Raw genomic sequence first — 10,703 nt, 5'->3', positions numbered from 1 at the left:
ATAATGATAATAATAAAAATAATAACAACAACAACAACAACAACAACAATAATAATAAAAGGAAAATAGTATAACTCTAATTAAATCCTTTCCTTAACCCACTTTATACTATTTAATTCCTTTCTTTTTTCCAAAAATAATTAATTCCTGCCATAACTTTTCAAATTGAATAATTTTTGAATAATTTCCATAACAACACTTAAATCCTCACATTTATACTTTAAATTCAAAATTCCAAACATGCCCTTCAACTAAGGACAAAGGAAAAGTTTTACATTATTAATAAATAAATAAAAAGGTGTGGATGTTACATCTAATGACTCCAAAAAATTTATAGACCCTTTTTCACACATTAATGCTCATAAACATGTGAGAAATTACAAATTTTCACAAACAATTCAAAGAAAAACAATGCCAAAATCATAATAAACCCATTTTTGTGCACATTTCATTCAACATTTGAATAGAAAAGGAAAAACTACCCACCAAAAGCAATTAAGCGTAATTAAAGCATGCTCTGATACCACATGATGGAACAAGAGACATACGCAGCGGAACAAGGATCTAATTACACTCTAATTGCTTTTAATTTAAAGGAAAAAAGCATGCAATTGAAGGAAAAACAATAAATTAAAATGGATAGCATACAACTTTTGAAGCTCCCGAAAAACGCTTTTCCTTGCTGAATCTCGACTCGAACTCTTTCGGACCATCATTAGAGTTGACCTACTATCCTCTGGAGTTAGAACCGGGTTGTGGGACCCGATGAATGAAGAACCCGAGAGAGAGAAAGAGATGGAAAAAGAAATGGAATTTTGGGTTGGGTTTGGGTTGAAAAATTTTCTCCAAAAATGTGATTTTTCCAGCCCAAATTTTAAAAAACTAGTTTTTGTAAAAATGGGCAAAAGTTTTTAATCCAAATTCAAAGCTCATATTTATAGAAAAAGGCCATGCAAAAATTGAATGAAATCAATTCATAAAAACCCAACACCTAGAATCCACCATCTAAGTGGGCTTAATGTCTCCACTATAAGCCAACACCTAGCCCACTATTTTGTTAGTGGAATTATCTAACAAAAGTTTGGATTTTCCCACTAACTTTAGTCAAAAAGGCAAAATAGTCATTTTGTCAAAGTCAAACTTTGACCGAAAAGTCAACATTTTGATTTTTTTTAATGAATTTTTCCATGTTGACTAATTTTGACCTCCCAAGCATGAATCCGCATTCGAAATTCAAATCACATTTGAATATAAGGTCGGTCAAAGTTTGACTTTTCAAAGCCAAAAGTCAACTCTTTGACTTTTTACATCTTTGACCATTTCCATTATGTTCGAGCTTCCGAATATGAATGTATTCATATTCTTGATATTTAAATCACATTTAAATATTAAAGCTGTATCTCTAAACTGAAAACACGACCACTATATCATATATACTTTTCGGTTTCTCTCTCTTCACCTAATTCAAACAATTCGAATTATTCTATCATACTATTCTAAGTTTATTCCATATGAGCTAGTAGGGGAACCTAATGGACCTATAGATCGTGGGCACCAATGATCCGAGATTAGCTGGATAAACTCTTTAGATAGAGCTAATCTACATTCGTTAACTAACGGGTCAGTCCACTATAGTCCCGTAGTTGCACTCCCCTCACTATAGATATATTTGTGTCCATTTGATATAACCATGATTAGTAAGCTAATTCTTCATAGGTTGTTCTTAATCTCGATTAGGTCATAAAAACCGTTTTACCCCTGAGACTACATCTTATTCCTTAAGTTCCACTGATCCTCTAATGAATAATTGGTTTAAGGTCCCACCTATAAACTGAATCCCTATCGGGCCAAGGAAAGGGTGGGGCCCTTTGTTCAAGACATGGATTCAGTACTAAAGGGAACAACCTATCTACTATCCCTATAACGGGTAGGAGTGAATTCCGTCTTGCACCCTATGTTTCCAGCTATCCACCCGATCTTACCCCTGAAATGGGAGGCTTATTGGGCCAGCGATAATGAGCTGCCCTCACCTATGCAGATCTAAGGATAATTCCGAGTGAACAGGAATTCATAGTTAGCTTAGGATTAAGATTAAGTTACCTAGGTCATCAATTAACGAAATAGTCAGTTATAAAACGACATTTAGAACGTAAATAGTGACTATTTCATGGTTCAGTCTTATGCAAATTCTTTACATAGGATGCCCCCACTTTCATGTCTCCACATGAATGATTTAGAATCTCATCGGTTGTACTAACTACAAAGTAGGCCGTATCCATAATGTCCCCAGAACAAGGCGCCCAACCTTATTCATATACTATAGACTATTTTGGCTATATATTTGAATTTGATCCACATTTATGTCACTACATAAAGTTCAAACTACATTAAATGGCCTCAGGACCTTAGTTTATTGGATTCAAGATCACAATTTCAATAACAATTTTATTGAAAAACAAAACAGAATATGTTTATTAATTTACAAACTACGAGTTTTAGGACATAAAATCCAACAAAGGAATATTATTAGTCATAAAAGGTATAGAAGTAGAAGACTCACCTAAAGATGATTCTTGTTCACTTACCTTTTCCTTTGGTTGCTCTTCATTAACAACTTCCTTAGGTTCTTGTATTTCGCTAAGTTCATCATTGAGTTCTTCCACTTCTTATTCAAGTGGCTCATCATCATCGTCATCTCTCAAACGAGTGGCCAGCTTTTTTCCACTCCTCAATTTTAAGGCTTTACATTCATCTTTTGGATTCTTCTTAGGACAACTAGGGAGTTTACCTTTTTGCATTGGACTAAGATGCATTTTTATGCTGGAATTGCCTTCCCATGATCTTGAACTATATTCTCCAAAGTCGTGGTTCTTTCTCTAGACTCTTTCATAAATTTGAACATTACTTCCTCTGGAGAAGTTTTTTCTCTACATTTGATGGACCTACACCAGAGAAACCAGGGGGTGCCTACAAAACATTCTTATCGTTAGCATAGGAAAAATTCTCATGATTTATTAAACTAGGATGATAGTGAGTAGGAATTTATCAGTGGCCTCTAATATGTCCTCTGTCAACATAGTTGGTCGTCCGACTCTTTTGTGTTCCCAAAACTTGTTAAGATTCAACTGCCATGGCTGGTTGAGAAGCTATTGATGGTGAATTTAATGATTTTCCTGATGAAACCAATTTAGACAAAATATTAGTAATTGTGGTCAACTGAGCCTTAAAGGCACTTACCTCATCAACACCATACACTTCGACAATTTTGGTGGTGGAATCTCTGTTACTTGACCAATTATAACTTGTAGTGGCCATGTACTCTAAGATAGTATAAGCCTCAATAGTGGTTTTTCTGAAGATCGATCCCCTAGTAGTAGCATCTAGAATGGACTTAGTATTACCATTCAACCCATTGTAGAAGAATTGAATTTGCAACCAATTGGGATATCCATGCTGTGGGCATCTCCTCAATAGGTCCTTATATCTTTCCCAACATTCATACAGATGTTTATTGGGTTGTTGAGAGAAAGCTACAATCTCATATCTCAATCTAGAGGATTTGGTGGGAGGAAAGTACTTGTTCAAAAAGACTTAAGCTAGTTCATCCCATGTTCCAATGCTCTCTAGTGGAATTGTTTCAAGCCAATCCTTAGCTTGATCTTGCAAAGGGCATTGTTAGAAACTCCATTTATTTTTACCATCCCATAAATTTCAAGGAATGATCTCAGATGCTTGTGAGGATCTTCAGTAGGATGTGCTATAAAAGCAATGTCCCTCGCCATTTGAATCATCCTCGATTTAAACTCAAAGTTGTTTGCATTTTTAGGTGCATTCACGAGTAAGGGTGGTTGGAAATAATCCTTAATAGTCTTCTCCGCTTCTCCGACCATCTCTTCTCCTACTTTTTGCTTGTCTCTAACGTTCCGTCTCAAGGTACGTTCAATCTTAGGATCAAGAGACAAAAAAGGTGTGTCCTTATCATGAGGTGCACAAAGAAAATTCCAACAAGGTTAAAAGAAAATTCCAACAAGGTTAGCACAAAAATAAGCCCTAATATAAGATTTCTCCAATTCTTGAATAGTGAGCAAAAACTGCTACTTTGATCCCCGACAATAGCGCCAAAAACTTGATGTGCAAAACATGTAAGTGTACGTGGTTAAGTTATAGTATATTAAAACGATTTAAGAGGTCAAATATCGTCCTCAGGGATTAAATGAACAATTACTACTTATCTATTTAGAATAGTGTCGATTTCAGCTAGGGAATTGGAAAGTCAATTTGAATGATTTTTTTATTTAATTGCTATAAAATAAAATAACAAGACAAACAAATGTAATTTCAGAATAAAATAGTGTCCTGAGGTGTCGATTTTATTACAAACTTCATTGAACAATACTTAGGTTAATCGTGGAATTAAGCAAAACCATTGATCTAAGTCTAGAAACTAAATTTCGAATTATTATCTTTCAAAAACAAATATTTTTCATGCAACCCTAAATGATAACTAACATCGTGATATCAAATTAAGACCCATGGCATTAAACATTATCATCATCAACTTTTACTATCTTCCTAACTACATACGTGATAGATTAATATCAATTCAATGTTATAAGTCCGATTAAACATGCAACCTACCGAATTGAACATTTAATCTAAAATCCATAGATGGACAATCAATATAAATTAAGAACAATAACATTAAAAGATAAAAAGTTATGCAATTCCGTAGAATTCCTAAGCATTAATCCAGATCCATATGTAAATCCAACAAAACCCTAAAACAAAGAGTGTAGCCATTCATGATTCTTATAAACATATTTGCATACAAAATTGGAAACATCCAAGTAGAGAAAAATAAAGAACCAGAGAAAATCCTGTCCGGAATGCTTCTCCTTTGGTAGCCATTGTCACTCTTCTCTTTGTTAGCATGTCAAAAAGTTGAACAGTCTCCATAATAACTCTTCATACTCTATTCTTTGGTAAGATCTCACTACTTTAGATCTAAAAATTAGGTCAGAATGTCCTTCTTTTCGTGGCCCTTGTATTTGGAGACATCTAAAATACATAGAGGATGAGAAATTGGGAATAAAATCCTTGCCAAAATTCGTAGATTTTTCAAATATGAAAAGTAAGCGTCGCAATGCTCAACCACAACATAATGACATTGGTTTGATTTTCCTGCAACGTAATGCTATGGTACTTGTAGCGTAGCGACATTGCCTTTTCAAGCGCAGTTACTGCCTTCAAACGTAATGCGTTTAGCATCGCTACTCCATTGTTACTCTCCATCAAACGCGCGAGATCAATTTATGTCATGTGTCATACCATTGTAATGCTACACCCAACATTGCTATGCTTCAATTAACATAGTTACTGCCTTGTAGCGTAATGGGGCAACGTCGCAACGCTAGCCTTATGCTACTTTGCCCTTTGTTTTCTTTGGCATTTTTCCTCTCATCTCTTCACCCTCTTTGGTACATTGCTCGGTTTTAGCTCCTTTAAGCCTAATTTGGTCCTTTTGGCTCATTTTAAGTATAATTTACTTCTAGATCATAAATTCTGGAAATCATTAGTAAACATGTAAATTCTGATAAAAATACATTAAAGACCATCCTAAATTTAAGGCAAATAATGAACATTTTATGTGCGTTTCAGTGGCTTTGAGGCTCCTAATTTGCCACAGTACCATTATTATCATAATAAAGAGTGATCAGCAGTGTCATATTTGGAATAACATCCAAATCTATCAAAAACTTTCTAAGCCAGACAACTTCTTTAGAAGCTTTACAAGCAGCTACATACCCTGCCTCCATGGTAGAGCCGGTAATATAATCTTGCTCGATGCTACACCATACTATAGCCCCTCTGTTAAGACTAAACACATATCTTGATATGGATTTCCTGGAATCCTTATCAATCTGAAAATCAGAGTCAGTGTATCTTGTAAGGATCAAATCCTTAGCACCATACACAAACATATAGTTCTCATTCTCCTAAGATACTTGAGAATAGTTTTAACTATTGTCTAGTGATCAAATCCTAGATTGCATTAATATCTACTGACTATTTCTATTGCATAGCAAATATCTGACCTAGTATACAACATGGCATACATAAGGCTACCCACTGCAGATGCATAGGGAATCCGTCTCATCTTCTCAACCTCTTGAGGTGTCTTAGGACATTGTTCCTTAGATAAGATAATTCCCTGCATAAAAGATAATAAATCTTTCTTAAAATTTTGCATTGAATACCTGACAAGCATTTTGTTGATATACGATACTCGAGACAATGCCAGTTTTTTGTTCTTACGGTCCCTAATGATTTGAAACCTTAGAACAAACTATGCTTCACCCAAATCTTTCATTTGGAATTAAGTAGCTAGCCATTCCTTAATATTAGTCCGTGGACATACATCATTCCTAATGAGTAGGATATCATCTACATATTGTTGGGATTGGTGTCCTAATTCTCCTGGAGTCTCGTAGTTTGTACACTGTACATATTGTTATGAATAAAATAAGAGTTATTTTATTTGGCAGTTACTTATATCTAATAAACAAAGCTCCATGGTTATTGTATGTAAACTTAAGCATGTATATGAGATATACAAGTGGATCATGCCTTAAGTGATAACCTAAAAAGGTCTGTAGTATAAGGATTAAGGAGGGATACCTGATCCTAGTGACACTATGGGTACAACCCGCTTTGTAGAGGTTTACAATTTTTGTGAACTACTACAGATGGTAGTTCCTGACCATTCATGTGGAGACATGCGAGCAGGGGTTTCCTATACAAAGAGTTTGTGTAAGGCCAGACCACGAGATGATTTGTCTCTTTATATAACGCCGTTGATACGTGAGAGTTACATCTCACCTAAACGACCATAGATGACATGACCTCAATCCTGAGTGTTTTGGGAACTTCTGCTTTTGAGGGCGGTCATTTGGAGATTTGTCTGCTCTGGGATCTGGGAACTCAATTACACAAGATGAAATTCACTCCTTCCCCAAGCAGAGGCAAGTAGATAGATTGCTTCCTTAAGGGCTGATTCTGGGTCTTGAACATAGTGGCCACAACTTCTCTTTGGAAGAGAGAACTCAGTCATAGTAGGACTATGACTTATGTTCATTAGAGGAATCAGTGGTACTTAAAAAGTTAGATGTAACTACAAGAGCATAACGGTTATTGGCCCAACTGTACTTACGAGCAATTTGTGAAGGGTTATCGCACTGTTGATTGGTTAATATAGACACAAAATATACTTGTAGTAAGGAAAGTGCAACTGTCGGTCTTTAGTGGAGTCCTGGCAGTTGATAGATGGTGGATCCAGTGACTAAAGAGTTTAGTCAGTTATTCACATACCGTTGGAGCTTCAAGCTACATGTCTATAAGGTCCCCTTGGTAGCTCAATGGATTCAAGTTGAGAATCAGTTCTTGATGTTGATTTGAAATGTTCAAATAAACAAGGGAAAATTCGATTATCTATGATATGATCGGTGTGATGTATGAGATACATCAAGTGGAGGATTAATGTAAATGAGATTTACATTAAGTACCATGAAATAGAAAAAGAACTATGGTTTTTATGTTTCAGGAGATGAAATATTAAAACTATAGGTTATAAATATAATATGGTAAGTTTGTTATCATATATATTTAGAATAATATTAATTATTGGATGATTATATCTTTTTCTCTAATAACCAATTGAGTAGGAGGTTATTGATAGTTTTATTGTAACCGTGAGATAAAAAGAAAAAATGTTTTCCTAAAATTTAGTAGAGTTTCCATTCTCGAATAGACTCACAGTTTGCTGTTAAGTGAATAGGATTCAATAAACGATAGTTAAAGAAAAACTAAATGATCATGGAGTGACACTACACGATAGTTCACTTAATTGGTAGTCTTCTAAATGATCGCGGGGCTTTTGCTATACGATAGCTTGCCGTCTTCTAAACGATTGGGCATTCGTCTATACGATAGTCTCTTATCATCTCCCACATGCTCAATCGTTTACACAATTGTTACTCCTCCGGTCTCTTCCTCTAACCAAGTCCACACAGAGCCCACACTTCTGGATTCTCACACCGAGAATACCAAGGTAGCAATTGTGGTGGTGTCTTACTCAACTCGACTTAGTTCGAGATATTTAGAGGCTATTCGTTGGGTTCGTAATCTTGAAGATCGTTGAGTTCGAGTTTGTCGTTGATCGTGCTGTTGCAGTCACTGTGTTCGAGCATTCATGTGTTGCTGTCTTGAAGAATGAATGAGCAACGTGATCGAGGGAGTTTGAAGATGAGTCTTCAAAAATATGTATGATCTTTCCCTTGATCTTATTATCAAGCATGCTATAATTTCGTATTGTGCATGATCGGTTAGTTTCCGTTTCTTGACTGTAATTATGTATGTTCAATTTCGAATGGAATTTGGAATGATCATTCCGTTGCTCATGGAAATCCTCATGTCTGATTTCCTTCAATTGGTATCAAAGTCAGGTTGTTCTGATATTCCAAATTTCATTTATGTTTTGAACTTCTTTTACAGTCGTGGTGGGTTTTCTGCATTTGCGTTTAAGTGTTAAATGCGTTTGTGGATGGCGTTGATGAATGTTTACGGGTTAATTGCCTCTGTTTAAAAGCTTTCTTTTAAATTACAAAGTGTTAATTTGTAAGGCCTCCTGTGTTTTTGGGCATACTTAAGAAGAAATCGAGTTTGTAATTCAAAGTATTTGAGTTTGTCGAGTCGTTCGTGATGAAGTTTTAAAGCATCAAGATACGGTTCTTAGCAAAGAAGAAGACTAAGAGTTGGTTGTATCGTGTAGCCTCAGGTAAATGATCGTTGGGATTTGGCTAAACGATCGTGTAGATTTTTCTATGCAATCATGTAGTATTTACTACATGATTGTTTAGCTAGGGTAAAATGTTTTCTCTATCGCGTAGCATTGATTGCCCGATCGCGTGGACGCTGGAGGTAAACGATCGAGTGGAGCATATGATGCTCATCGTGTAATAAAAGACGCACGCACTAAATGATCGTGTAGTTAGCATGCCTCATCGCATCGTTATTGACCACACGATCACGCAGTATATGATACTTAGGCGCTCGCTCAGCGATCCTTTAAATGATTGTGCTTCACTGCATCGTTGTCGTTTAGACGATCGTTTAAGGTTTGCGTTATGCGTTGCGCGCTGCACGATTGCGTACCTCATGCTTCATCACATAGTAAAAGGTACACGATCGTTGCTAAACGATCATTTAGCTCTGGAAGCGTTGGTAAACGATTGAGTAAATTGTTTACTCTTTCTTGTAGACGATCGCATGATTTTTGCTATATGATCAGTGAAGACACGTTCCTTCGCTCGGACGGTTCAAGACCTAGTTCGCCTGTTTGAACCGGTGACTCTTTGCTTTTGTAATAGTTAGCTTTTGGTTTTAAGGATTTAAGGCTAATTATCCCGGTTCATCAACTTTTTGTTTTATATACATGAGATGTATGTATTTTATATGGCATAATGTATGACATATAGATTTGAAACCCACCTTAGGTTGTGCAATTATTCATGCATCATGTATTATAAGTGTTATAATATGTCATGATGAAATTACAAAAAAACATGCGCATGCATCATGAAATATAAGAGTTATATTATGTATGCAGTAAGCATATTCATGCATCATCTTTATATTATAAGAGTTATAGTATAAGGGTGAATGGAAGCATGTTTTGCTTGGTTCGTTGCTTATTTGTATAAGAGTTATATAAAAGTAGCAATGAATAAACAATGCATGGAGCATGACACTTAGGCCAATTTGTAAGCGTTATGAATGCCTTGTATGTGTTTGCTTTGCGTTGTGGTTCATTTTGGTTGTTTCTGTTATAAGCGTTATAATAGAAATTAGAACTAAAATCGATAAGAAAGAGTTGCATGCAGACTTAGGTGAACTCATGTTTTAAAAGGGTTTTAAAATTGAATTGAGATAGACCTAAGTTCAAGGTTCTAATGGGATTAACAACCTAGTTTAATCTTTTTAAATTGGTTTAATAGGATTAAATTGATTGGCATAAAAGATTAAAATTGTATATAAATCTATCTATAAGGGACCTTTTGTCTAAGGCGGGTTCTGTCTAGGCTGGGGTATTTAAGCTGACGGAAATGGAACACCCCTACTTGCGAACCTACCTGGAAAGGTGAACTAGATAGATTTTTTTGTAAACATGCGACAGTTGGTTAAAGACTCCATTAAAGAGTTTAATGGACGATGATCAAAAGTTGTTTAAACTATCCAAGGTAAATGTTACTTTTGGGCAAACCTAAAAAGTCACTTAGTTAAAATTCTTAGCCGTGTTTTTTCTAAGTAAACAAAACCCTTGGTTATAGAATACTCAGTGGGAGGAAGAGATATATCTGATATGTCAATGATTCCATCACATTTCTCCCTAAATGTTCATGCCGTGAGATCCATGCCCCTCAACTCTTGAGGTGGAACCGACCTACCAGATGAACTATCATCAACAACTTTTGCTGATGAAGTAGGGCCTTCAACAACTCTTTTAAAAGTTTCAGTAGTTTCGTTGGAAAGCTACGTAACACGACTTTACTACGTGGACTGTGCTCCCTAATATGATCCTCCTTTAGAAAAATAGCGTTCGTGGAAACAAACACCCTATTTTCTGACGGATCATAAAAGTAACCCCC

The sequence above is a fragment of the Benincasa hispida genome, chromosome 10, assembly GCF_009727055.1.
Source record: "Benincasa hispida cultivar B227 chromosome 10, ASM972705v1, whole genome shotgun sequence".
NCBI lineage: Eukaryota > Viridiplantae > Streptophyta > Magnoliopsida > Cucurbitales > Cucurbitaceae > Benincasa > Benincasa hispida.
Note: the sequence above shows the minus strand (reverse complement) of the source record.